Raw genomic sequence first — 27,616 nt, 5'->3', positions numbered from 1 at the left:
TCTGCACTCGTCAACTCCGCTATCACGCGGCCCCTCTCGCCCACGCCCAGGACTGTCTGCCGATATCCTCGACCTCATCAAAGCCCGGAACCGCCTACTCAAGGAATGGCGCCTAACTCGCAATGTGGAGCTCAAGCGAAGGATCAATCAGTTCTGCCGGGACATCAAGGCCGCCACTATTGAGTACCAGAATAGCCAATGGGCGCAGAAGCTCGAATCGTTCACTCCTGATCCTGATGCATGGGACACGTTGCGGTTTTTCACCAAGAGGAGGGCCACTATTCCACCTTTGGACGCTGCAGCTGGAATGGCATAAACACCGTCAGATAAGGCCAACGCCCTCGCCGACGTTTTTCAGGAGAACTTCCTTCCGGTAGCGGATCCCATTGACGCCCAGCATGTGCGACACGTCGAAGGCAGCCTTGCGGCATATCTTACTGCAGAGGACGCAGATGACCGACTTCCACTTATTACCACGGACGAAGTCTCTTCCTGTATAAGAGCCTTGGGTACCAACAAAGCCCCGGGAGCGGACGACATACCAGGAAGGGCGCTTAAGGAACTCCCTCATGCAGCATTTACCTATCTCGCGCTGCTCTTCAACCTTATTCTTCAACTGCAGATTTATCCTGCGGCGTGGAAGCACGCTATCATTGTGGCTGTCCCCAAGCCGGGACGTAACAGGAAAAATCCACTTCATTACCGGCCGATCAGCCTCCTGCCGCAGTTAAGCAAGATCTTTGAACGGCTGCTACTTCATCGCCTCAAGCAGATTATTGATCGCCGCTCCAAAATAAAGCGCTCCGAAGGATTTTTCATGTGCACTCGCAGTTCCCATCACGGTACCTCCATGACGCGGCGTCGGAACTCGAGGTCCTCGCCAGATTTCAAGCAACAGCAATCATGATTTATCACCAGGTCGCCGCCTCTGCTAATCCCCTCTTGCGGGCGCTCGGAGCTCCATCGGATGACAGAGATGTGTATAAAAACCCTGTTGCGCTGTTAAACAGGTAACAAGCACTTAGCCTGAAGCGCGGCTAAACAAACCAGAAACCCAGGATGCAATGACCTATCCCACACATAACGAAGACACACTCAACTCCTGAAGCCTATCTACTTCCTACCCATCGAAGCCGTAGTAAATGCCTTCGGGTAAAAGCTACATTGCCTCACTTGCAGTAGTTCGAAGACGTGGACTGGAGCCGCGGCAGGAGCCAACTACAGAGGCTGCAAGGCCTTCAAGAGAGCAGCGGCCAGGGGGCGACCTGCGCCTTCCAGGCCTGTGCAAGCGGCTGCATCTGCGGCACTGATGACGAGACCGGCCCAGAGACCACCCGCCCACCCCGCGGACGTCCATGGGAGCGGACGGCGGAGAGAGCAGCCAGCGCCTGCGGGCGCAGCATCCGAGGGCCAGGGACGCGGACGGCGAAGAGAGCAGCCACCGCTGACCGGCGCACCGCCAGCCGCAGAGTCCACGCTAGCCAGGGCAGAAAACCGGTGTGGCAGACGCAGAGGGCGGCCAAACAACGCCCCCACCGCTTCGACGCCCGCCGAGCAAGTCCTGCCTCCACCGACGCAGACGGCAGAGACGCCAGCTGCGCCCAGTGAAGCTGCAGAGCTGCGTGAATTCAAGCAGCTCATACTGCAGCTTCCGCAGATGATTGTATCTGCCCTGACTACGGCCAGCCAGGCCGCCACCACACGTGCAGCCCCCGCCCCACATCATGGCTAATACGCCAATACTGAGGCTCACCGTTTGCGTCTGGAATGCAAACAGCATCCGTAACCATGCAGGGGAGTTTCGGCAGTTTTTACGTGACGAGGCCGTGGACGTGTGCTTCGTCACCGAAACCTGGCTGAAACCAGTGCGGGCGCCGAACTTCCGGTGCTACCGCACGGACCGAGAGACGGCGGGCGGCGGAACGGCGGTGTATGTGAAAACATCGCTGCGGCACCACCCGTTCCAACTTTCCGAACTGACCACAGTGGAGGCGACTGGTGTTGTGGTCAACACCTCGGCGGGTCATACTCGCTGTTGTCGATGCGTGGCAACCTGTTCATCGGCGGCGACTTCAACGCCAAACACCCGGAGTGGAACTCCCGGATGACGACCACTAGCGGGAGGAGGCTACTGCGAGCGGCCCAGCAACACGACGCGATAGTAGTGGGGCCTTTTGACCCCACACACTATCCCCAACGCGGCCGCGCCGACGTCTTGGACGTCGCTATCATCAAGGGTGCCGCACACGACGCTGTCGCTACCACGCGGGTGGCACTATCGTCTGACCACCTTCCTGTGGTATTCGACCTCGCCACCGACGGGGTCGAACCACCGGAGGGCCGCAAGCAGTACCGTAACGTCGACTGGGACCACTTCCGGGACCACCTAGAAGAGACGGTCGCCGCCATGCCTGACCCAGAAAACGAGGGCGCCGATGCCGCCCTTACAGCATTCACGCGTCTGACGCACGAAGCGGCCGCAGCGGCCACGCCACGCCACGCCACGCCACGCCACGCCACGCCACGCCAACGCAGACGTCCACGGGAACACTCCAAGCAGCTCCCACCAGACATCCTCCAGGCCATCCGGGAGAAGAACCTTCTGTTCCGAGAGTGGCAGATCACGCGACAGCCGGCAACGAAGGCCACCATCAACGGAATGCGTCGCGAGATCAAATACGCTATTGAAAACCACCGCAATCGCGACTGGGCCGGCAGAATTGCCACTCTCAGGATAGAGGATGGAACGGCCTGGAGGGTGACCAAGAGTTTCCTGCAACAACGCCAACGAGTCCCACCGCTCCAAGTCGGAGGCATCGCCATCACAGAGCCTGACGCCAAAGCTGGCGCGCTAGCCGACGCCTTCGCCGCCAATTTCACGCCAGTGGAGGACGTCGTGGACGAAGAGCACGTCCGCCTGGTAGAGGAAGGCGGGAGGGTGCAACAACATCAGCAGCGAGCTTCTGAAGATGCTGCCGCCAGCCGCTGTGCGGCAACTCACGAGGATTTGCAACTCCGTGCTCGGGACCTGCAGCTTCCCAACTGCATGGAAACATGCGGAAGTTGTAGCGGTCCCCAAGGCCGGAAAAGACCTGCGGCTGCCGCAAAACCACAGACCTATCAGCCTGTTGCCCGCAGTCTCGAAGGTCTTCGAACGGCTCTACGTCAAGAGGCTGTGGCGGCACGTCGGGGAGGAAGGCCTGCTCCCTAACGAACAATTCGGGTTCAGGAGGGGCCACTCCACTCAGCAGCAGCTGCTTCGACTGGTCGAGCAGGCGATGGAGGCGCTGGAGCGTCGCGAGTACCTTGGGGCGGTACTCCTGGACGTTTCCAGAGCCTTTGACAGCGTGTGGCACGACGGCCATGTGTATAAACTGCTTACACAGGGCCTACCGGTGTCGCACGCCCGCCTGATCAAATCCTATTTGACTGGGCGCACCTTCCACGTGCGCACCGACGACGGGACATCGACAGCGCGTCCCATTGCAGCCGGAGTACCGCAAGGGTCCGTCATCGGCCCCTTGCTCTACTCACTCTACACCGCCGACGTCCCGAAGAGGCAGGGCGTGCATGTCGCGCTCTACGCAGGCGACACCGCGCTCTATAACAAGAGCATCAACGCCAGGATGATGCGTCACCGCCTGCAATCGGCTTGCGATGTGCTTGGAGCCTGGGCCACCAAATGGCGGCTAAAGTTCAATGCAGCCAAAAGTCAGGCGGTGATCTTCACCAGGAAGAAAATTCCGGCCGACCTCCAGCCCCTCAACATCATGGGAGGCCCCATCCCATGGTCGAACACCGGACGCTACCTAGGCGTCACACTGGACCGGCGCCTAACGTGGAAGGCGCACATCAAGGAAGTAAGGGGTAAAGCGCTTGGCAGATTGCGCTTGCTATACCCCTTACTGAACCCAGCGACGACCCTGCCCCCACACTGCGGTGTTACACTGTACCTAACATTGATCAGGCCATTGTTAGAATACGCTGCTGTGGTGTGGGGCAACACGGCCGACTCGTCAATCGCCAAGCTGCAGACGGTCCAGAAAAAGGCGCTTAGGTTAGCGCTTCACATCCCACGAGATTTCAGCACCGGAGAACTCCACAGAATAGCCGGAGTACCGCTGCTCAAACACCGATTCTGGCAAGCGGCGCATCGATTTTATGCGACCGCGAGGACTTCGGAGAACGACCCCGTCCGCAACCTGGGCAACCAGGTGCACTGGCTCCCGACCACAAGGTGGCCAGATCTGTTGCTGGCGTAAATATACGCCGCAACACGAGCTAGAAGAAAGAAAAGAAACAACGCAACCGAGACGAAGATCCAGAAAAAGAGGAAAACAACCATCAACCCAAGATAGAAGTAGGAAAGGCGTGATCCGCTCACCCTACGACACACCAGAGCATGAAGCTCTGTGAATTTGCGAGTGAGCGTGCCGCGGCAGGTGCTCCCTCCGCCGTCCGCGCCGCTCCAAAATAAAGCGCTCTGAAAGATTTTTCATGTGCACCCGCAGTTCCCATCACGGTACCTCCATGACGCGGCGTCAGAACTCGAGGTCCTCGCCAGATTTCAAGCAACAGCGCGCAAGATTTATCACCATGTCGCCGCCTCTGCTAATCCCCTCCTGCGGGCGCTCGGAGCTCCATCGGATGACAGAGATGTGTATAAAAACCCTGTTGCGCTGTTAAACAGGTAACCAGCACTTAGCCTGAAGCGCGGCTAAACAAACCAGAAACCCAGGATGCAATGAACTATCCCACAAATAACGAAGACACACAACTCCTGAAGCCTATCTCCTTCCTACCCATCGAAGCAGTAGTAAATGCCTTCGGGTAAATGCTACCTTGCCTCACTCGCAGTAGTTCGAAGACGTGGACTGGAGCCGCTGCAGGTGCTGCCTCCACCGTCTGCGCCACGCTGGGCCCCAGTCGCTACGGGGATGTCCACGCGTACAGACCAGGTTAGCTGCACTCAGGAGGGGACTGACCGCCGTGCGGTGGGGCATGTCCCACCGCCGGCCCCATCAGTCACTCCACCGGTGACGACCAGGCAAAGGAGGACGGGTAACGATCTATTGACGATCACGGCAGGTGAACTGGACTTCGCAGCAGAATATTCCACGGACGCGTCGGTCGAGGACGACGCTGAACAGCAGTTTATTTCCAACCTCTGTCGGAGTGACAGACGCCTGAGAGGAAAAGGACGCCAACGTCCTTCAACATCGCAAATCTACGAGGAAGGGTTTGTCCGCCCTCCCAAAAAGAAAGTGGCGCGAAATCGACAGGAAGTTTCTGATGACGCGATCGCCCTGCAAAATCGTTTTGAGGCTATGGAAGAAGGCGACGAGGGGACGGGTGCGGCAGCGCCGCCGGAGCCACCGCCACAGCAGCAACGCCCTGCACCGCCGCCACAACAGAGGATACCGCCCATCGTCTTACAGTATCCTGCAGATTATCGCACGTTGTACGAGTGGCTTAAGCAGCACTGCAAACAGCCGTTCACCGCTAGGCAGGCCGGCGGGGATAAGCTGAAGCTGACGCTGACTCACACGGACGACTATATGAAAGTCATGGATATGGTTGGCTCCCAGGGCATCGCCTGTTATACTTTCCCGATGGTGCGCCCACCGGTTCTGACAGTTGTCATTCGAGGGATTCTAAACTCCCTTCAAAATGACTATGTGAAGGAGTCGCTTGAAGAGCTCGGTTTCGTGGCCACCTTCGTGGACTACCACAAGATTCCTGGCACGAACAAGAAGTCGGGTTTGCGGGTCGTCGTGCTGCCCGACACGGACCGCCATCATGAAATTTTCCAACTGACCAGGCTCTTCCGGTTGCTGGACGTCAGCACCCCTCCGGGAGTCAACCCCACGATGCCGAATGTGACGTGAAGACTCTTCTTCACACGATGCTTGCTCCTCTTGCGGAGATGACCAAGGCCATTCACGCACTCCCAGCTACTATTGCAGCCGCGGTCGAGGCGACCGTTCGAGGAGCACTACGTGCCACCAACGAGGCACCCTCTAGCCAGCATGGCCAGAATTAGGCGCCTGCAGGATCTCTGCATTGTTACTTACAATGCCAACGGCCTCTACTACGACCTCCTGGACCTGCGGCAGTTCCTTCTTGACCATGACGTGTATCTCTGCCTTGTCACGGAGACCCATCTGAAGCCTGCACTCCGGGCCAACATTGCTAACTATCGGTGCTACCGTACTGACCGACTGACGGCCGGGGGCGGCACTGCCATCTACGTCAAGGCCAGTATTCGTCACTATGCTGCACCCACGCCGCCGCTCCACACCTTTGAGACGACGGCGGTCGCGGTTGAGACCTCTGCCGGCCTCGTGACTTTCATCGCGGACTATCGTCCGCCACGTGGACCTCTCATCATGGATGAAGCCCGAGCGCTGCTCCAAGTTCGTGGCAGGCTCTTCGTCGCAGGCGATCTCAATGCAAAGCACGCCGCGTGGAACTTTATGACCACGAGACACAATGGCCGGCGACTTCTTCGCGTCCTGGACCAGGTGGACGCCTATGCCTGTGGGCCCGACACACCCACCTGTTTTCCATCCAGGGGTGCTCCGGATGTCCTGGACTTTGCAATCACCAAAGGGCTGCGGCAGTTTCTCACGACGGAGTCAATCTATGCGCTAAATTCCGATCACGTCCCTGTCCTCTTCAGGCTTGCTGTCACCCCATCGTCACAGCCTGTTCGTCGGGACCTCAAGAGGACGGACTGGGACCGTTTCCATGCCCGCCTCACGAATTCTGTTCATCTTCACCCTGAGGATGACGCTCGCGACGTGGACTGGGCGGTTGATGAATTCACCGCCGCTGTGGGGAATGCTTTGGATTCTTCCACGCCGCGCCCTCGACGATCTCCACAGCCGCGGCCTGGTCTTCCGTCGGACATTTGCGATCTCATCCGTGAGCGAAATCGGCTGTTCAAGGACTGGCGGCTTACAAAGGATCCTCACCTGAAGCGGCATGTCAACTTTCTCCGCCGGACCATCAAGTCCGCCATCATTGAACTTAAGAATCGTCAATGGGCGTCGCAGCTATCCTCCTTTACACCGGATGCCCACTCCTGGGACGCTGTGAGGTTTTTCACCAAACGGAAGGCCTCCGTTCCTCCTCTGGACGTTCCTGCCGGCGTCGATTATGCGCCTTTGGACAAAGCCAACGCGTTGGCCGACGTCTTTGAGGCGAACTTTCGCCCCAATGGAGACCCCATCGATCTGCAGCATGTTCACCACGTGGTGGGGGCTATGGCCACGTACTTGGCGGAAGACACTGGCGAGGAGGACTATCTGTTCGTTCCCATCACTCCGGCGGAAATCAAGTCCACCGTTGCTGCCTTATAGTGACCAAGGCGCCGGGCGCTGACGACGTTCCTGTGAGGGTCCTGAAGGAATTGCCGCACATCGCTTTCGTGATCCTGGCCACTATTTTGAACAGCATCATCCGGACGTCCATTTACCCAACAGCTTGGCGGGGTGCGATTGTTGTGGCTGTTCCTAAACCGGTTAAACCCCGTCAGGATCCTCGCAACTACAGGCCTATCAGTCTGCTGCCTCACCTCAGCAAAGTCTTCGAGAGGCTTCTGCTGCACCACTTACGGGACTTCCTGGACCACAGACGCATTCTGCCGCCTGAACAGTTTGGCTTTCGGAAGGGGCATTCCACCTGCCTCCAGTTGATCCGTGTGGTGGAGGAAATTACCCTCGCCTTCAACAGTAGGGAGTTCTGCGGCGCCATCTTCTTGGATGTCTCGAAGGCGTTTGATAGTGTGTGGCATTGCGGGCTGCTGTATAAACTCAAGGACTTGGGCTTCCTGAAGAAGATCGTCTATCTCCTCGCCTCGTACTTGCAGGGACGCCGCTTTCAGGTGCAGATAGGCGACGCCCTGTCCTCGACTCGGCTGATAACGGCTGGCGTTCCGCAGGGCTCTGTCCTGGGCCCCACGTTGTATTCCATCTACACGTTGGACCTCCATCGGTCTCCCCGCGTCGAGAGGGCCCTGTACGCTGACGACACCCTTCTCTACACACGTAGCCGCTGGCGAGCAGCTCTCCACCGTCGGTTGCAGGATGCCTGCTCTGACCTCTAGACGTGGGCGACGAGATGGCGTGTCTCCTTTAATGCCCTCAAGAGCCAGGCCGTCATTTTCACCAGACGACGCTCGCCACAAGTCCAGCCGATCCGCCTGTTTGGTGTGGACACTGAGTGGACCGACGCCGCCACCTACCTGGGGGTCATTATGGACCGTCAACTGACGTGGCAACAGCAGGCAGTGGCTGTCCGCCTTAAAGTGCACCAACGTCTGGGGGCCTTGTACCCCCTCCTAAATGAACGTTCTGCTCCCTCCGTGAGGAACGGGCTTCTCGTCTACCGCCTCTTTATCCGCCCTGTGATGGATTACGCCAGCGCTGTCTGGGGCAATGCTGCCACTAAGCACATTCATCGCCTTCAACAGCTACAGAACAAGGCCCTCCGCCGTATTTTTCACGTTCCTGCCACGTTCCCATCTCTCTTTCTCAACGAGGCAGCTCAAGAGGAATATGTTCTGGCTCGTTTTCAACGCCAGGCCAGACTTCTGTATCGTTGCGCTGGGGACTCTGCGAATCCTCTCATCCGGAGCCTCGGTGCCCCGTCTGATGACAGAGACCGCTATAAGCGGCCCAGTGCTATACTTACTCGCTAAGGTGCGAAGTATAGCTCTCTTCTTGTGATTCAGATTTCTCCACCGCTTGCATGCTGACATATAAATGAACGTGATGTCCCTTCTTTCCTTATTTCAATCTGCTGTTAGTAGTAAATGCCTCCTTGGTAAACACTACCTTTCCTAAGTTGATGACACTCTGATGATGCGGACCGGCCGCCCTGGGCGCTCCCTCTGCCGTCTGCGACCTGCTAGGTGCTCTCCCAGTCGTTTTTTCGTTGAGATTTTAGAAGCTCCAGTGCTGGGTTCCATGCAGCACTAAGTTGATATCCAGTGTCACGGTTGATGAGGTTTTCACTGATCTTAATCTCAATGGATTCTTTTATGACACTGTCCCAGAATCTCGGCGTCTGTGTTACTATTCTGGTGTTTTTGTAGTCCATGGCGTAGGTAAGTTCTAGGCAGTGTTCAGCCACTGCTGATTTCGTAGCTTGTCCCAATCTGGTGTGCCTTTGGTGTTCCTTGCACCTGATTTGAACCGTCCTGGTGGTCTGGCCTATGTATGCCAACCCACACTAGCATGGTATGCTGTAAATTCCTGGCATCTGTAGTCCCAGGTCGTCCTTAGTATTGCCCAATAGTGCACCGATCTTCGTGGGTGGGCAGAATATGCTCTTGACGTTGTGTTTGGCCAAAATTTTGCTGATTTTGGCAGATACTGGCCCTGCATATGGGAGGTATGCCACCCTCTTGGCCTCTTCCTCTTCCTGTTCCTCTGCTGGTTCCTTTGCTGCACTTACTGAGTGAAACGCCTTCTGGATGTCTCTGGCAGAATATCCATTCCTGTTAAATACTGACCGCAAGTGTGCCATCTCTGTCATCAGACTGTCAGAATCAGAGAGCGTCTGTGCCCGATGGATAAGAGTTTTGAGCACACCATTCCTTTGTGCTCGATGGTGACAACTGTTTGCTTGTAGATACAAATCCGTATGTGTGGGCTTGCGATACACACTATGCCCAAAGGTACCGTCTGCCTTCCTCTTAACCAGCACATCCAGGAAAGGAAGTAGACCATCCTTCTCCAGTTCCATCGTAAAGCTCGGCGCGGCTCCAGTCCACGTCTTCGAACTACTCCAAGTGAGACAATGTAGCTTTTACCCGAAGGCATTTACTACGGCTTCGATGGGTAGGAAGTAGATAGGCTTCAGGAGTTGAGTGTGTCTTCGTTATTTGTGGGATAGGTCATTGCATCCTGGGTTTCTGGTTTGTTTAGCCGCGCTTCAGGCTAAGTGCTTGTTACCTGTTTAACAGCGCAACAGGGTTTTTATACACATCTCTGTCATCCGATGGAGCTCCGAGCGCCCGCAGGAGGGGATTAGCAGAGGCGGCGACCTGGTGATAAATCATGCGCGCTGTTGCTTGAAATCTGGCGAGGACCTCGAGTTCCGACGCCGCGTCATGGAGGTACCGTGATGGGAACTGCGGGTGCACATGAAAAATCCTTCAGAGCGCTTTATTTTGGAGCGCTTGGAGGCGGTGGAGATGGCGGTTCGCCGCATTACCCCATGCAGCACAGGCATAATCCATGACTGGACGGATGAACATCCTGTATATCAGGAGCCCGTTGTTGATGGACAGGGAAGACCGTTCATTAATGAGTGGGTACAACATTCCCAGTCGTTGATCCACTTTCCGGCGAACGTTGGCTACCTGTAAGTGCCAGATGAGTTGGCTGTCCATGGTTACCCCAAGATAGGTGGCTGACGACGTCCACTGGATAGCGTCACCAAAGAGCAGAAGCTGGTGGTCTGGAGGTTTAACTCGTTTCCTGGTGAAGACGACAGCTTGAGTCTTCCGAGCGTGGAATCCAACGCGCCAAAGGGTGGCCCAGGTTTCAAGGGCGGCACAGGCGTCCTGGAGGCGTCGATACAGCGCTTGGGACCAGCGGCTCCGCGTGAAGAGAGCGGTGTCGTCAGCGTAGATGGCCCGTTCTATGCGTGAAAGCCGAGGGAGGTCAGACGTGTACAGGGAATAGAGTGTGGGGCCCAACACCGATCCCTGCGGCACGCCAGCAGCGATGGGTCGAACCGTGGAGAGGGCATCATCGATGCGAACAGCGAAGGTCCGTCCTTGCAGGTAGGAACGGAGCAGCTTGATGACAGATCGCGGGAATCCCTGCAGAGTCACCTTCCAGAGTAGCCCACCATGCCATACGCTGTCGAAAGCCTTACTGACATCAAGGAAGAGGGCCCCACAATATTCCTTGTTGTTGAAGGCCTTCGTAATTTCTTCAACCACGCATATGAGTCGCAGTGTCGCGGAGTGCCAGCTGCGGAACCCAAACTGTTCCGGGGGTAGCAGCTGCCGGCGATCAATAATCCGCTTGAGGCGATGAAGTAACATCCGTTCAAAGATCTTGCTTAACTGCGGCAGGAGGCTGATCGGTCGGTAATGAAGTGGATTTTTCCTGTTACGTCCCGGCTTGGGGACAGCCACAATGACAGCGTGCTTCCACGCCGCAGGATAAATCTGCAGTTGAAGAATAAGGTTGAAGAGCAGCGCGAGATATGTAAACGCTGCATGAGGGAGTTCCTTAAGCGCCCTTCCTGGTATGTCGTCCGCTCCCGGGGCTTTGTTGGTACCCAAGGCCCTTATACAGGAAGAGACTTCGTCCGTGGTAATAAGTGGAAGTCGGTCATCTGCGTCCTCTGCAGTAAGATATGCCGCAAGGCTGCCTTCGACGTGTCGCACATGCTGGGCGTCAATGGGATCCGCTACCGGAAGGAAGTTCTCCTGAAAAACGTCGGCGAGGGCGTTGGCCTTATCTGACGGTGTTTATGCCATTCCAGCTGCAGCGTCCAAAGGTGGAATAGTGGCCCTCCTCTTGGTGAAAAACCGCAACGTGTCCCATGCATCAGGATCAGGAGTGAACGATTCGAGCGTCTGCGCCCATTGGCTATTCTGGTACTCAATAGTGGCGGCCTTGATGTCCCGGCGGAACCGATTGATCCTTCGCTTGAGCTCCACATTTCGAGTTAAGCGCCATTCCTTGAGTAGGCGGTTCCGGGCTTTGATGAAGTCGAGGATATCGGCAGACAGTCCTGGGCGTGGGCGAGAGGGGCCGCGTGATGGCGGAGTTGACGAGTGCAGAGCAGCTGCGACGGTATCAGTAAAAACTGCCATGCCAGCATCGACTGAGGCAGGATCCGCGTCGAGATGGGGTGCCAGCATGGCCGTGATGTCGGTGCGATATGCTTCCCAGTCCGTGAGGCGGAGGTTGCACTTCCGCGGTCTGGCGGCAGCGCCGACCGCTAAGTCGAACAGGACAGGCAGGTGGTTGGAGTTTAACTCGTGAATGACGTCAGCCGTCAGAAACTGGTGCAATCCCTTCGTGATGGCGATGTCTAGGATGTCCGGCGTGCCTCTGGAGGGATAGTACGTCGGCTCCTCAGGGCCACAGGCGTAGGCATTCGCACGTTCAAGGACCTGGAGAAGTCGTCTGCCACTGTAGGTGGTGTGGAGAGAATTCCACGCCGCATGCTTAGCATTTAAGTCCTCAGCAAGGAATAGCTTGCCAGGGAGCCGGAGCAGCACTGCGGCATCGTCAGCGTCCAGATGATATTTCGGCAGACAATAAACGCAGATGAAGGTGATGAGCCCCGCCGACGTCTCAACTGTGACAGCCGTGGCTTCCTTCTGCCGAAGGGCTGGAAGAGGGACAGTGTAATGCTGTATGGAACGTTTGATATAGATGGCCGTGCCGCCCCCTCGCGTCAGGCGATCAGTACGATGACAGCTGTAGTTGGAGATGTTTGCCCTCAGAGCAGGTTTCAGGTGCGTCTCGGTGATCATCATGATGTCAAGCACTTTCTTGTGGACCATAACATCGAGTTCTTGGAGATCGTGATACAGCCCATCAGCATTGTAAGTGACAATGCGAAGATCTTCAAAACGACGCGCTCTATTCATGTTGATGTGTGGTAGAGCCGCTCGCTGGTCGAAGGACACTTCGAATCGTGGCCTCCACAGTTGCTGCAAGAGTCGTGGGGAGAGCCTGGATAGCTCTACTCATCTCGGTTACTGCAGTCATCATGGTTTTGAGCAGGTCAACAAGATCAGTGGTATCAGCTGGAGACGTTCGACGGTGCTGGCGGTCAGGCACAGTAGAGGGCCATCTGGGAGCAGTCGGGAAAGCAGCTGTATCAGCCACAAAACCGTCCTGAGGCGACGCTGAAGGGGCAGCGTCGTGCCGAATGACGTAGGGAGTCGAACGGCGTTGCTGGGGAGCCGCATTGCGACTCTGCAGCGGCGGCACTTGTTCCTTTGGAAACACTGCAGCGCCGCGAGAGCTTGCTGGGATACCACGGACGACGTTGGTCCTCCTATTCCTCTCCTTGGCAGTAAGCGGAGGGAACCCGCGTTGCCGACGACTAGCTTCCTTGTGCTTGGGGCACGATCGGAAGTTAGCTGTATGATTTCCTCCGCAGAGACCAAACTTAGCTGGGTCTTGTTTCGGCACAGGGCACAGTCGGCTGTCATGAGGCCCGCCACATTTGACACACACAAAGGGCATGGTGCAGTGTCGAGCCACATGATTGAACCCTTGACATCTGAAGCACTGCGTAACACCACGAGATTTTCGTAGTGATTCTACAGTGATAGACAAGGCACAGAGTCGGGTCACGTTGAAGATCTTCCGATTATCAGGCGTGTCTGGCAGGATGACGACGCGAAGTCCAGATCTCTTGTTCGTGCCAGGCATCTTGTGGTAGTCCACGATGGAAGCATGGAAGCCAAGTTCCGCCAATTCGTCCTTGACATCTTCATTGGAGAGAGACTGCACAACTCCACGCAGGACGATCTTCAGCGTCGGTGGCCGCACCATAGGGAAGGTGTAACTTGGTATCCCGCGCGCCCCAGCCATGTCCATGACCGTCATATAGTCGTCAGTAGTGGCAACAGAAAGTTTTAACTTGTCGCCGCCAGCCTGTTTTGCCGTAAAAGGTTGTTTCAAATTACTCTTCAGCCAGTCGTACAGTTCCTTGTAAGAGTTAGGTTACTGCAAAACGATCGGCGGTATCCTCGTAGACTGTTGTTGCTGCTGCTGCAGTGGCTGTTGTTGTTGTTGTTGTTGTTGTTGTTGTTGTTGTTGTTGTTGCGGTTGCTGCTGTGCGGCATCGTCCGCGGCCGCCGTCCCGCCATCTTGGATGACGTCATAACGGTTGCTTAGCGGTAGTGAAGTGGTTGCCTCTGGCTGCTGCTTCTTGGCTTGTTTTTTCCGCGGTGGTCTGACGAAACCGTCGTCCGTGGCTGCTGCAGGCTGAGTTGCAGGTCCTGGGTCGCTTCGTTTTCGGCGGTACTGCGTGGCAGACGCAGTAGAATGCCCAGTAGTATCATCTTCAGTCGAAACATCTGTCGAATAATCCATATCATAGTCCAAGTTCCTCGCCGTGGCCGTCAGCAGATCATTACCCCTCCTCCTTTGCCTGGTCGTCGTAAGTGGAGTGACTGACGGGGCCGGCGGCGGGGCAAGCCCCACCGCGCGGCGGTCAGTCCCCTCCGGAGCGCAGCTAACGTGGTCTGTACCCGTCGACATCCCCGTAGCTCGGCGCGGCGCAGACGGTGGAGGCAGCACCTGCAGCGGCGCGGACGGCGGAGAAAGCGCCTGCCGCAGCCGGTCCGCATCATCAGAGTTTCATCAACTTAGGAAAGGTAGTGTTTACCAAGGAGGCATTTACTACTAACAGCAGATTGAAATAAGGAAAGAAGGGACATCACGTTCATTTATATGTCAGCATGCAAGCGGTGGAGAAATCTGAATCACAAGAAGAGAGCTATACTTTGCACCTTAGCGAGTAAGTATAGCACTGGGCCGCTTATAGCGGTCTCTGTCATCAGACAGGGCACCGAGGCTCCGGATGAGAGGATTCGCAGAGTCCCCAGCGCACCGATACAGAAGTCTGGCCTGGCGTTGAAAACGAGCCAGAACATATTCCTCTTGAGCTGCCTCGTGGAGAAAGAGAGATGGGAACGTGGCAGGAACGTGAAAAATACGGCGGAGGGCCTTGTTCTGTAGCTGTTGAAGGCGATGAATGTGCTTAGTGGCGGCGTTGCCCTACACAGCGCTGGCGTAATCCATCACAGGGCGGAGAAAGAGGCGGTAGACGAGAAGCCCGTTCCTCACGGAGAGAGCAGAACGTTCATTGAGGAGGGGTACAAGGCCCCCAGACGTTGGTGCACTTTAAGGGCCTGCCGCGGCGCGGACGGCGGATGGGACGCCTGGCGCGGCGCGGACGGCGGAGGGAGCAAGAGGCGCCAACCAGACACACCCTCTCGGGAATAGACCAATCACAGAGCAGAGGACTCGGCGTGGACCGCACATGGAACGCCTAACACCTAGGCATAAATACTGGACGCGTTCCAAACAGGAACAAGTCCCAGGAAGCACCTGAGGAAGACAGTGAGGCACACTGTCGAAATATTGTGCAAGTTTGACACGAACATCCGGCAGAACACCCGACTACTCCAGAATGTCAGCATTTCGCCGGGAAAGCATGAAATCACTAATAAACCCCTCCCCCGGTGAGCCTGCCCGCACCTTGCTGGAGAGGCCACGTGTCCACTCACAGGCAGAGCGGGCGATGCCACACCGCCAGCTTCCACATTGACCCTGCGCCTCGTGCGACGGGAACGCCGCTAAACCCGCCACTCCCCTTGGGGAGAGGGTGGCCCAACAGCACCCGGTACCCACGAAGATGTCTCGACAGCAGGGACCGTGGGTGCAGCTTGTAATACCTGGGGTGTACCATACGACGCACCGGACTCCCCACTGCCGCTACACTCCGAGGCACCAGCTTGAAGATGCCTGACCGCGGCCATCAACACGTTCAGCTGTTCACGAACTGTGGCCAGCTCCTCCTGCGTCCGTACACATCAGTCACACATCCTATCCATCCTAAGAAATAAACAGTTTACTGTAGAGAGCTAATTAACTTTTAACTAGACTGCTAATTCACTAAAAGCGGTTGATAGCTGACTAAACTGTGGTTACTAGACACTTTGTTGGAAACAATGAAAATAAGCACTACCTCTAACTGGACTGTATTCACAACAAACACGAAATCTATGGAACACTATTACTAGTACTCGAAAATTAAAGCTTCCTAAAGGCAAACACACACGGAAAAAGAAGTGACAAGTAAGAAAAACAAAGTTAATGCTTAAATTTACGTAGCTTGGTGCACAGCAGATGTGAAGCAGACGGCAGTTACGACGACACTGTGATGCTAATTTTGAATGCATTACTTTTTCAAGACTTTTTGATAAAGCTGTCAAAAGTGAAATTGGGCGGTAGCTGTTAGCATCAGATCTATGAAGCAAACTGAACATTATGTTAGCGTGCTAAATTCAAACATGCAATGGACTGTCATTATGTATATAATCTTTTAATTTCTTTTAAAATTCTAACATACATAGGATAAGCTGATATGTCCAGTCATCAAATGAAAAAGGAAGAGGACAATAAAGGGCATCGATCTCTATCGGCAAATGTAAATAAAAACAAAAAAACACTGTATGTCTCCATACCACACCAACGTACAGTGTGGTGGCAATTGTGTAGGTACATGATGAAAGGCCCCGAGAAGCCGTAAAGTTAAGATTTATTAAGAAACAAAAGAAATGAAACACCGAACGATCAGAGAGTTTGCCAAGAAGTTAATGCGCGGTAAGGCGATGACAAATGAAAGAAAAAAAACATTCAATTTTTGTACAGTTTTTTTGTTTTTAAAACTCTCTCGTGGGTAGAAGGACGACGAAGATGTGCGATTTTGGATATGAAGTAATGTGAGCTCTATGTATAATATGCGTGCGTGAAAAATATTACATTGAACAACAGTACGAAGTATTTTTTTATTTATTGAAGTGAAGAGAAGAACATCCAAGGAGGATTATCTTGATTGCGACAAGCTCCGGTGTTTTCGGAGTGCACCGCCTGCAGCTACAATTAGAATGTAAGCTAAGTCCGGTGGCCAAAAGATCCAGATCAGCACTGAACATTTTAATAACGCAATCTCATTATATTCTACAATGATTTCTCTCCATGCGCATAGTCAATAACATTGAAGTGTCAGCGTGCGAACTATTCAACAAAACATAATTGATATGATGACTCACTTGATGAAATGCTGCAGAGAGCTTTGCAGTTTAATCGAGGACTGGTGATCAGGAACTTCACACCATCCCCCTCCCCTTTCAAATACTGCAGCAAAAATTTCATCCACCACCAGGATTCGAACCAGCTTATTTCCAAGTCAAAAGACAGCGCACAGGAGTGGACCAACGACCTCGGCTAAGGACGTTGGTAACTAACATTCTACTGTGAGAGCGTACTGGTCCTCGATAGTCTGCCTTTCTTCCCCTCCTAATAGCACGTGGGCGACCAAATAAAATCTTTTATAACGCGTTACATATCGTGAATATTTACGACCCATCATACGTTTGTAGCAGACATTTGCCACTCTCAGTAAAATCTCTGCTCTCTTCAGTATGAGCTATCTTAGCACGCCTCGAATTTGCTCGGAATCAAACACACCTTCAAGAGGAGAGATTTACTGTGAACACTGAGAGCGATTTGTGGGGAGAACTGGGAGGGTTCGTGTCTCGGTAGAAAATGTCTAATAAAGCTGCCATTAATGTTTGATATTCATTAGTTTTAGAGAAACCGACATGCAAGACCAATTTAGTCGTGTACGTCCGAAAAAAAAGAAGAGAGAGAGAGCAGGGGATAGGGCGAGTAAAGTCACCGTTTAATGTCCTCCTCCCTCTTTTTTTACACTGTCGTTTGTTTTCATCTATTTTGGCAGCTTCGAGACGTGAGGTTTTAATCCCAACCATGTTACAGATTATGATGAAATTTATTTACAAGACATTTTTAATTTGTACAACGTAATTTTGTATCATTTGATTTCACATGAGCGTAGTATGTATGCAGTATCGACACCTTAATAACTCATGGCCTTGGCCAACGCGTAGCTTGACCCCACGACCTTTGCTTCATAGGCAGCAATGCTGTTCTGAGCCACGGAGACGAAGTGGATGCAATCTCTACATTACATACTCCCACGATAAGTAGCCTACTTCACCATTCAGAAAGAACTTCGTACAAATGGACTTCTATAGACAAAATATCGTGTACGGTGTTATTTCGGAAACCTACGAGAGGAACACAGTTAATAGGTGTCAACCTCCAGAAAAAAAATATTAAGTTGTCGTATACCTTAGCAAAGCCTGGTTATACGGACTCAAACAAAGAAAGTAAGAGTGCCAACAGTTGTGCTTGGGAGGAACTGCTATCCTGTGAACCGGCAGAAGTATCTAGAACGTGATAGTGTTTTATCACTGCTCTGATATCGGCTCGTTATAGCCCAATGGCGCTACCGGTTTTCTGCTATTTTTCACGGAGCAGAAGGTGTCGGAGGGACGACGAGAACGATCAATACCTCCCATATGGCTGGCCTCGGTCGGTGGAGTGAGCGTGGGTGGAACAGGTTTGTCTCCATGGTTAGGGCCGCTGCGGACGGCCACTGAGGGCGCGGCAGCTCCTGCGAAGGGGTGGAGTCCACAGCCAGCAGCAGCCGCGGCCAGACGCCTTGCTCGCGCCGCTCTTCAGGTAAGGCACACCCGCAGCCGCAGCCCAGAAGTCTGCCCGACAGAACGCACTTCTGTCATTCACTTCTAATTCATCTTTGCGTAGAATCAGATCGTTTCTTTATTGGAAATATAGTTGCTAAACATTTTAGGTGGAATTTCTATTTGGTGCATAAAATTAGGCTGACTTCTAGCTTGCAGCAGCAAAACCGTGATACGGTCTTCGTTTACCGTAGAAGCTAGAAGCTAATTCGACTGAACTTGTAGCACTTATGACTTGACAGACACTTTAGCAATGTTTTGCAACTCTCTAAAGCTAAAAGAAAACAGTCAGCAGGGAAATCATATTGAATGGATGATGTCTTCACTTTCGTTATACAAAAAGTATCTAAAAAATAATTTTTGGATAGTTTTTCACTTCGAAGTCTTAAACCGTCACAGCGGAAAAGTGACCAATTCGTTGATTTATTAAGATGACGAAAGAACTATTTATCTACACAGCTACATGATTTATTGTAAATAATTCGCCATTTGCTTGACCGACGGTTTCCTAGTTGAGGAAAACGCTGTCTTTCTTATAATAAATAACATATTTTCAAACTGCGCTGTCTTGTGACAGGTTGAAGTCCCTCCTTGCCCTAAGTGAGAGTTTTTATGGGTTTTAAAATTGCCACTACTGGATGAGTCATTCAGACTGACAGAAAGTAATCGCGGAAATTATTTCAGGTACATTTAAACAACGAATATGACGTTAGACAAGTAAATAATGAAGATCATAAGGTAATGAATACTGTTTATGATAAGTGTATCAAAAGGTGTGCTGTCTGCATGGCCAAGTTGCGTAAAGTCAGTTTCAGTTTAGAAGCTACTATATGAAAATACAAAAGAAAGCTGCCAAACCCATTTGATTCGCCGTGTATCAAAATGTGTCATTTTAGAAAAAATTTTGAGTTTACGACTTAACGTTCAGATTATAATTATGTTGAACGTTCCTCTTGTATGTGCTGTTAAGTAATTTATGCATAATGAGCTTAAATTCTCAAAATAAATCATTTTCATTCATAGTGTAATGCGCTTCACACCAGGTACACAGTGTCAGGAGCTTTCTTGTCGCATAGGAGAATGACTAGCATGATATATAGAAAAATAAGGTCGCTGTTAGAGATTTTTTTTCATTTCTTGTAAAAGTAACTCTCTTCCCGAAGAAATGCAAACAGTAAACACTTCATATAATAAATCTTTGTTTAAAGCAAAAAAATAAAATAATAAATCTGTTATCACTCTGCTTTTTAACAATTGCAAACAGATAACACTTCATATACTGGCCACGCGGTTTGCGCGGATTGCGCGACCATTCCCGTAGGAATTTCGAGTCCTCCCTCGGACATGGGTGTGTATGTTTTTCTTAGCATAAGTTAGTTTAAGTAGTGTCTAAGTCTAGGGGCCGATGACCTCAGCAGTTTGGTACCTTAGGAATTCACACATATTTGAACATTAATTACTGATTCGAGTACAAAAAAAGTGATGTGTTACTTATGGGACTCACCGCTGAAGCCAGTGATAGTGAGAACGATTTCATCAATTAAAATTTTAATTACTGTGGATACTGAGTACAAGAAACAATTATTGTTGTTCATACTAGTATGCATGCTGTTAGCTCAGTTTATATTCCATGGCAGCATAACACATGATGCGTTAAAGTTTTTCCTAGTTACTATTAGATTCTCACTAAAACCGAAATGGATTTTAGGGTGCATAACATACAGATATAGATTCACATAACAAATTACAGTTGATATGGTGTAAAATGAACTTCCAAATAAACAAACAGGACGCAAGATAGATCGGAAGTTAAGGAGAACAATTTGTGAAATCTCAGACACTGTAAGCTATCGTCTAGTCAACAGTTTGAAGATTCTTGTGTAGAATCATCAAAGAACTTAGGTTTTATTCTACCTAATTTCGGGTATATCGAAGTTTTTCAGCTAAAGACATGCAGATATGTTGCTGGTATAATCTGTCTGATCTTCTGATATAAAGTATTATTAGTGGACATGATGGGATGTGTCCGCCCATCGCGCTTGTAACAGCTTCAACTCTGCTGGGGACACTTTTCAGTGAAGGGACTGCAGGGAATGGCAGCCTTTTCTTCCGAAAGGTCCAAAACTAGAGAAGGTAGTGATGCCGGGCAATGGGGCCTGGAGCAAAGTCAACGTTTTAACTCATTCCATTGGTGTTCCATTGACTTAGCAGCAGAGTCCATTTCAGGAAGGGTGTTGTCCACGAACCATCGCCTCACAGATGCTGCTTTATGACGGTGCATTGTCATGCTGACACCAATAATCATCGTCTCGGAACGGTTCCAATACTATAGGCAGTACGCATTGCTGTTAAATGTGCTCATATCCTTCCGCATTTACGGTTTCCTTAGGCCCAATAAGGAGACCAATCCCATAACCACGAAAAACAGCCCCACACCATAACACCACAACCTCCGTATTTCACTGATCGCACTACACATGTTGGCAGGTAACTTTCTGTGGACATTCGCGAACCCAGACCCTCTCATCGGAATGTCACATACAGCGTGATTCATGAGAGCTATTACAGAATTCCCGCCATCCATTGTCCAGTGGCAGCACTCGTAACATTCAAACACCCGTTGGCATTGATTGCAGGATTGAGTGGCTTATGAGAATATGCCTGACTATTGTACCCCACTCGTTTTAACTTTCAACACAAAGTCATTGAGCCAGTTGGACTGGTTGTACCTTTTTGCAACTGACGAGTGGTCCCTCATGCTGACTGCATGCGTTTTTTTACAACTACCTTCCATAATGCTTAACGATCACTTGCGCCAGTGCATTAGGTCTGTCTGGTCTTGGTTTAGTTGTGGTTGTTCCTTCAAGTTTCTACTTCACAGTCAATCGACTTGGACAGGTTTAACAGGGATCAAGTGTCCCTGATTGATTTGTTACTCAGGTGACATTCAATGAATAGTCGATGTTCGAAGTCACTGAGCTCTCCAGACCAATCCATTCTGCAGTCAGTGCTTTTCAACAGACAATACAATACTCCTTGCCTCCTTTTACACTCTTAGACAGAAACGACAGCCCATGAAGGAATTATAAGAGTGGGACAGGAGTCGGCAGGGTTTGCCAAGTATTAACACCAGCAGGAGAAACTCTCGCCGTGTTAGCTTGCTGAAATGTAAGCCCAGGATCACTTGCACGACGGGCATCAAAACGTGGCGTAGAAAACCGTCTACTTACCGCTATGCCGTCAGAGTGCCACGGTGAGAAATGAAGGAGTCCTGCTATGAAAAGGAAAGGACTCCAGACCATCGTTCCTGGTTATCGGGCTGTTAGGAAGGTGACAGTCATATCGGTATCCCACTGCTGCCTGGGCTCATCAAGGCTCAGTTCGAAGCGGGACTCATCACTGAAGGCAATTCCACTCATTCAATGAGATTACATGCCGAAGACATGTCTCGAGACGACACGGACGGATGTGAGATACCAAAGACACTTTCACCCCCCGTGCTGTCCGACAACGATGAGTGACGCTCTGGTGTGCCATTCTTTTCACAGCATGACATCGTCGGTTGTTACCTGCACCACTCTTACAGCACAGCGGTCCGTCGACGATATAGTGTGCCCTATTTTGTTGCCCTTCATGGCAAACAATCCTGGGCTTACTATTCAGCAAGCTAATGCCCATCCACACACGGTGGGAGGTTCCACTGCCCTGATTCATGCATGCCAAACCTTACCATTGCCAGCAAGGTCGCCACATCTCTCCACAATTAAGAAAGTTGGGGGCATTACGGGCAAGGCCTTCCAACCAGCTCGGAAGTTTGGCCCTCTAACGCACCAATTGGACATAATATGGGATGATATCCTTCAGGACATCCAACAGTTCTATCAGTCAATGCCAAGACGAGTAACTGCTTGCTTAAGGCCCAGATGTGGACCAACACATTACTGATTTGCTCGGTTTCTGAAGCTCTTTCTCTTGAATAAATCGTCCCACTTTTTGAAATAGTAATCATTTGTTTGTTAGAACATGAACTATCTTACTTCCAGCGACTTCTCTCCCATTTTCTTAGAGTTTATGATGGTTAGTCCTCCTCTCGTGGCATCTAGATGTCGGTACCACATACCATGGGTGTTTAAGTATAATTTTGATCTGAAATGTGTAATATGAAGCATTGCCATATTCAGCAATGCATCCATACCGCAAGTTAGAGTAATGCCAATAATACGATTAACTAACGTTCAAGACTTAAGCCGGCTGAAAAAATATAGTAAGACCTTTCTGTTTCAATTTTGTAAACGAGTTTTCTACTTTGAGTTTGTGTCACTAGTGGCGACAGTCTGGAACCGGGCGACCGCTACCCAGCTGGTCATCAATCTATTTAAGTAGCACCTGTCGGAAGCAATCAGTGGCAACGGACTGGCCGTAGTGGATACACCGGTTCCCGTCAGATCACCGAAGTTAAGCGCTGTCGGGCGTGGCCGCACTTGGATGGGTGACCATCCGGGCCGCCATGCGCTGTTGCCATTTTTCAGGGTGCACGCAGCCTCATGATGCCAATTGAGGAGCTACTCGACCGAATAGTTGCGGCTCCGGTCAAAGAAAACCATCATAACGACTGGGAGGGCGGTGTGCTGACCACATGCCCCTCCTATTTGCAACCTCAGTGGGGATGACACGGCGGTCGGATGTCCCGGTGGGCCACATGTGGCCTGATGGCGGAGTGCTTTTTGTTTGTTGGAAGGAGACATACCTTTTACTTAAATCTTTCTGAATACAAGTGTTTAGACCAAGGATTCGTGAAGCCCACATGCATCAACCAACTAACAGCCGAATCAAAAAACGTAAACTAAAGATAAGAGCGTCTTAAGAGTATTTTTCTGGCTTAGTTACAAACAAAATCCTTAAAGAAACAGTAATATTTTAAGATGTGCTTAATTTTAACTGATGTTGGTGAATTTGCAAGTGAGCTAAGTAAAGTTTGTCGGTTGCGCGGTCACTGTAGGACTGATAGACGTGAGAGGGAGCATATTTTATTATTCGACTTTCAATACTGACAACTCACGAACGTGAGCAACTAGCACGGATCAGATGCTTTGTTATAAATGTCAGACGGAATTAACATGTATTCCGACAGCGCGTTAAAGAGACGGTCATTTTAAAATGCGGTTCGTGTTTGTAGCATGTAATTTGCAAAAAGATTAAGGCTGTTGTAATACAATGCAGTGAATGAAAAAAAATGACACTGCCGGCCTTTGTGGCCGAGCGCTTGTAGCCGCTTCAGTCTGGAACCGCGCGACCGTTACGGTTGCAGGTTCGAATACTGCTTCGGGCATGGATGTGTGTGATGTCCTTAGGTTAGTTACGTTTAAGTAGTTCTAAGTTCTAGGGGACTGATAACCTCAGATGTTAAGTCCCATAGTGCTCAAAGCTATTTGAACTAGTGGCGATTTCTGTGGTGTTATCTACTTCCTACGCATCTAAGGATAAAATCGGATAAGAATCAGCAGAACACATGACCAACAGTGGCACTACAAACTATTCCAGCCGCGCGTGGTAGATTACGTTACTCCATTTCCTGTCCCATGGCTGCCCTAGAAGATGGTCCCAATAAAATACACAAAGACCGTTCTGAATCAACATAACGATTTTCATAGTTTGTATTTTTTTCACAGAGGAAACTAAGTGCTGTCTTAACTCTAGGAAAGCACAATGTACATGCACTAGTGTCACTGAGGTAGAGGTAAGGTAGCTTTCTCAGTAGCTGTGGGACAACGCAGCTTGTGAACACTGTTCGGTTTGTCAACGTGCCTCGAAGGATTGAATCACGCTTAATTCCATGCGCTCATTTCCATTTCACGGAAGGCAGATGGTCATAAACTGGTGTTCATCGCGTCTACGTCACTCTATAGTTACACCACTACCTTGAGACTCAAATTACTAAAATTCTGCCTCTTAGTGATCATGCAAACCACTACGTACAAATTGCGACTCAAACACGAAATCGTCTCCACACAATCTAATTTGCTCCTAAACGTCGTTTATGAGAAATAGTACAAGCACCCCAACACCGTGATACACGAAGTAGTTGGGCGAAAGAACATCTCGAATGAAAACTGGAATAGTGGCGTCGAGTTCTCTTGACCGACCAGAGCAGAATTTGTCTGGCGCCTGATGATCGTAAGCGGAGACTGTGGAGGTGGACAGGTATCAATGCCTGTACCTCAGGTTCAGCAAGGAGGTGGCTCAGTCGTGTTTTGGGCGGTAAAATGTACAGATATCTGAAGCCACTCATCGCTGTCGAGGGTAATTTGAAGGACGCCATTCGAAACTCGCAGCGTGTCTTCGCAAGAAGCTTCCTCTCATACTGAATACCGTCAGAAAAGCGTCAAAGAATGGGACATTGTTCAGCAGTAACATCTGGGCACGTTGTGGACAGTATTTCAAGGAGGACATACGCGTGTTGCAACGATTGGGGCGGAACAAAATGATACTGAAGTTTCACCCAGCAACAGAATTTGATTTCATAGAATTGCACGTTCGAACGGAATATATATATACTGATTTAACAAAAAAATTTGTTTCAAAAGTCTTGTGCTTTAATTCCCTAATATGCAAATAAAACAGCTGCAGGACGCACGCAACCAGATTTTATGCCCGGATTCGCCCGTCAAATGCGAGCGTCTGTGGGAAACGATTGACAGATGATGTTCGATTCTGTGGGCCGAAATCAGTTATAAAACCAAATTCTAGGTGACCAATAACTAATCTGTATGTCATCTACAACGGGCGATGCACTCCCGATAAGCCATATCTGCATTTACTATATTTTGAATCTCTGTTTCCCTAGAATCTAAGCACACAGACGCTTTCAGATATGCAAGCAATGCACACCACCCTTGGAGCAGTTCATCCGCCTGCAGCAAGAAGTTTTCAGATGAACAGTACAAGTCATCCTCACGACGTGTGCTGATAGAAATGGAAACTGTTACAAAAATGGTTCAAATGGCTCTGAGCACTATGGGACTTAACATCTGTGGTCATCAGCCCCCTAGAACTTAGAACTACTTAAACCTAACTAACCTAAGGACATCACACACATCCATGCCCGTGGCAGGATTCGAACCTGCGACCGTACAAATGTACCGTTCACACAACAGGCTCGAATATCCCAGCATGAACGTCAATGCACTTTTGCGCTCTAGCAGTAACATGTTGAGTTGCATGTTCAATTGCCTGTGGTTGGTTCCTAATCTATTCAGCAGCTTCCATGATGCGACGAAGCAGTTCATCTCGTGTATTTATCTTCACTTTGTGCACCTCTGATGCAATCGAACCCCATAAACAGAAATCTAAAGGTGTAAGGTCAGATGGTCTTGGAGGCCAGTTAATAGCACCGCCACGGCCAGTCCAGCGATTAGGGTAGGTGGGGTTGAGATAGTCCCTAACACATAAGGTAACATGTGGAGGGGCACCGTCGTGTTGAAAGTACATTCCAGTTCGCTTGGCTAAATGAACGTCTTCCAATAGCTCTACAAATGAATTTTCCAAAAATGCAGTACCTCTCTCCCGTCAATAGATGATTGATAATGAACTGACCTACTAACAGATTATCGATCATGCCGCACCAAATATTTATGGCCTAAAGAACTTGTGAATTGCATCCACGCCTTTTCCCGTGACCATCGATGATTATTGCGTGTGTTGTTCATTCCATGTAATGAAAACTGGGCTTCGTCAGTGAATAGTATGCGTGGAAGCAAATGACTATTCTCAATTACCTAGTGACAGAACTGAAGTCGTTGGGCACTGTCGCCAACGTGGAGATTTTGGACACGCAGTATGTGAAATGGATACAGGTTTTCCGCATGTAATGTCTACCATACACGTGTCTGTGGGACATTCATTCGCAGGGAGATTCTTCGTTTGCTCGTACCGTACCGTACGAAAAATGTCTACTTGGAAGAGAGCCTGTTACACGAAAAGTGATAAACACTTTGATAAACACTCTGCTATCAGGTACGCTTCGAGTCGGAAAGTGCCTGTGGTATTCTTCTCTTGCAGCGGTAGCACTACCGTCGCAGAAGCCATAAACATACATCATATCTGCGTATTTCTCAATACTGTGGACGTGTGGAATTGTTAGCAGCGCTTGTACCAAAACAGTTAACACCACGCGCTACACAGCTAACCGATCCGTCGCCAGTACACTACTCAATGCGGCTTACACGGCACAACTGCGTAAACACCGGGTAATTGTACTATGTACTACGTACGTCACATGACCATAGTACATGGGAGGTTGCATAGTGTAAACATGGCATGTACACTTGCATTGTCCGCAAGAAAATCAAGTTACGGTCCAATTGTATTGCGTATACGTTCACGCTGTGCACATCAATTTTGCAGAATCAAAGTTCCTTTCAATACCCATACCTCCCTAACGAAGCATTTGTGGACCTATGTTCGCGTAACATTTTTTGTTCAGAGTTAATTACAGTGCGGCAGGTCCCGGCGGAGGTTCGAGTCCTCCCACGGGGCGGGCGCGCGCGCGTGTGTGTGTGTGTGTGTGTGTGTGTGTGTGTGTGTGTGTGTGTGTGTGTGTGTGTGTGTCCTTAGGATAATTTCGATTAAGTAGTGGGTAAGCTTAGGGACTGATGGCCTTAGCATTTAAGTTCCATAATATTTCACCCACATTTGAACATTGCAATTGCTTATACAATCACTGTTTAAAATATTGACCTTTCCTCCCGAACCACCCTGTATAAGGTTAAAATGGTTCAAAAGGCTCTAAGCACTACGGGACTTAACCTCTGAGGTCATCAGTCCTCTAGACTTAGAACTACTTAAACCTAACTAACCTAAGGACATCACACACATCCACGCCCGAGACAGGATTCGAACCTGTGACTTTAGCAGCAGCGCGGTTCCGGGCTGAAGTGCCTAGAACCGCTCGGTCACAACGCCCGGCCCTTTGTAAGGGGCGTACCAGCATCTCGCTGACAGTCATACCACTTGACAATAACCAAGAAGTGCTTGGCGGAAAGATCGTGTCATTTTAATTACTTGACGTGGCTGGAAACCCGAGAAATTTCAATTCAGTGTTCTTTTTAATTCCGTTCTTAATTACATTGAGCAATATTTTTCTGCGTGCAACAGCAGTATTAGTTTTCTATAGTCGGAACATTCACTAACATTTCCTTCCTTCGGTAAAGTGACTGTCCTATTTTCGGTAAAAGTCTTCCTGTAATTATCCATTGTAATAGCTTC

The 27,616-nt window shown here is 50.7% G+C and overlaps 1 protein-coding gene and 1 pseudogene across 1 annotated transcript in view; both read left to right on the top strand.

Annotated features, from left to right (window-relative positions):
• Positions 1–27,616, top strand: part of LOC126298982 (lysosomal acid phosphatase-like) — a 725,001-nt gene that overhangs the window by 357,364 nt on the left and 340,021 nt on the right. The window lies entirely within an intron of this gene.
• Positions 22,757–22,873, top strand: LOC126299947 (5S ribosomal RNA; annotated as a pseudogene).

This window comes from Schistocerca gregaria, chromosome X, assembly GCF_023897955.1.
Source record: "Schistocerca gregaria isolate iqSchGreg1 chromosome X, iqSchGreg1.2, whole genome shotgun sequence".
Taxonomy (NCBI): Eukaryota; Metazoa; Arthropoda; class Insecta; order Orthoptera; family Acrididae; genus Schistocerca; species Schistocerca gregaria.
Note: the sequence above shows the minus strand (reverse complement) of the source record. Positions and strands in the feature narration are given on the sequence as shown.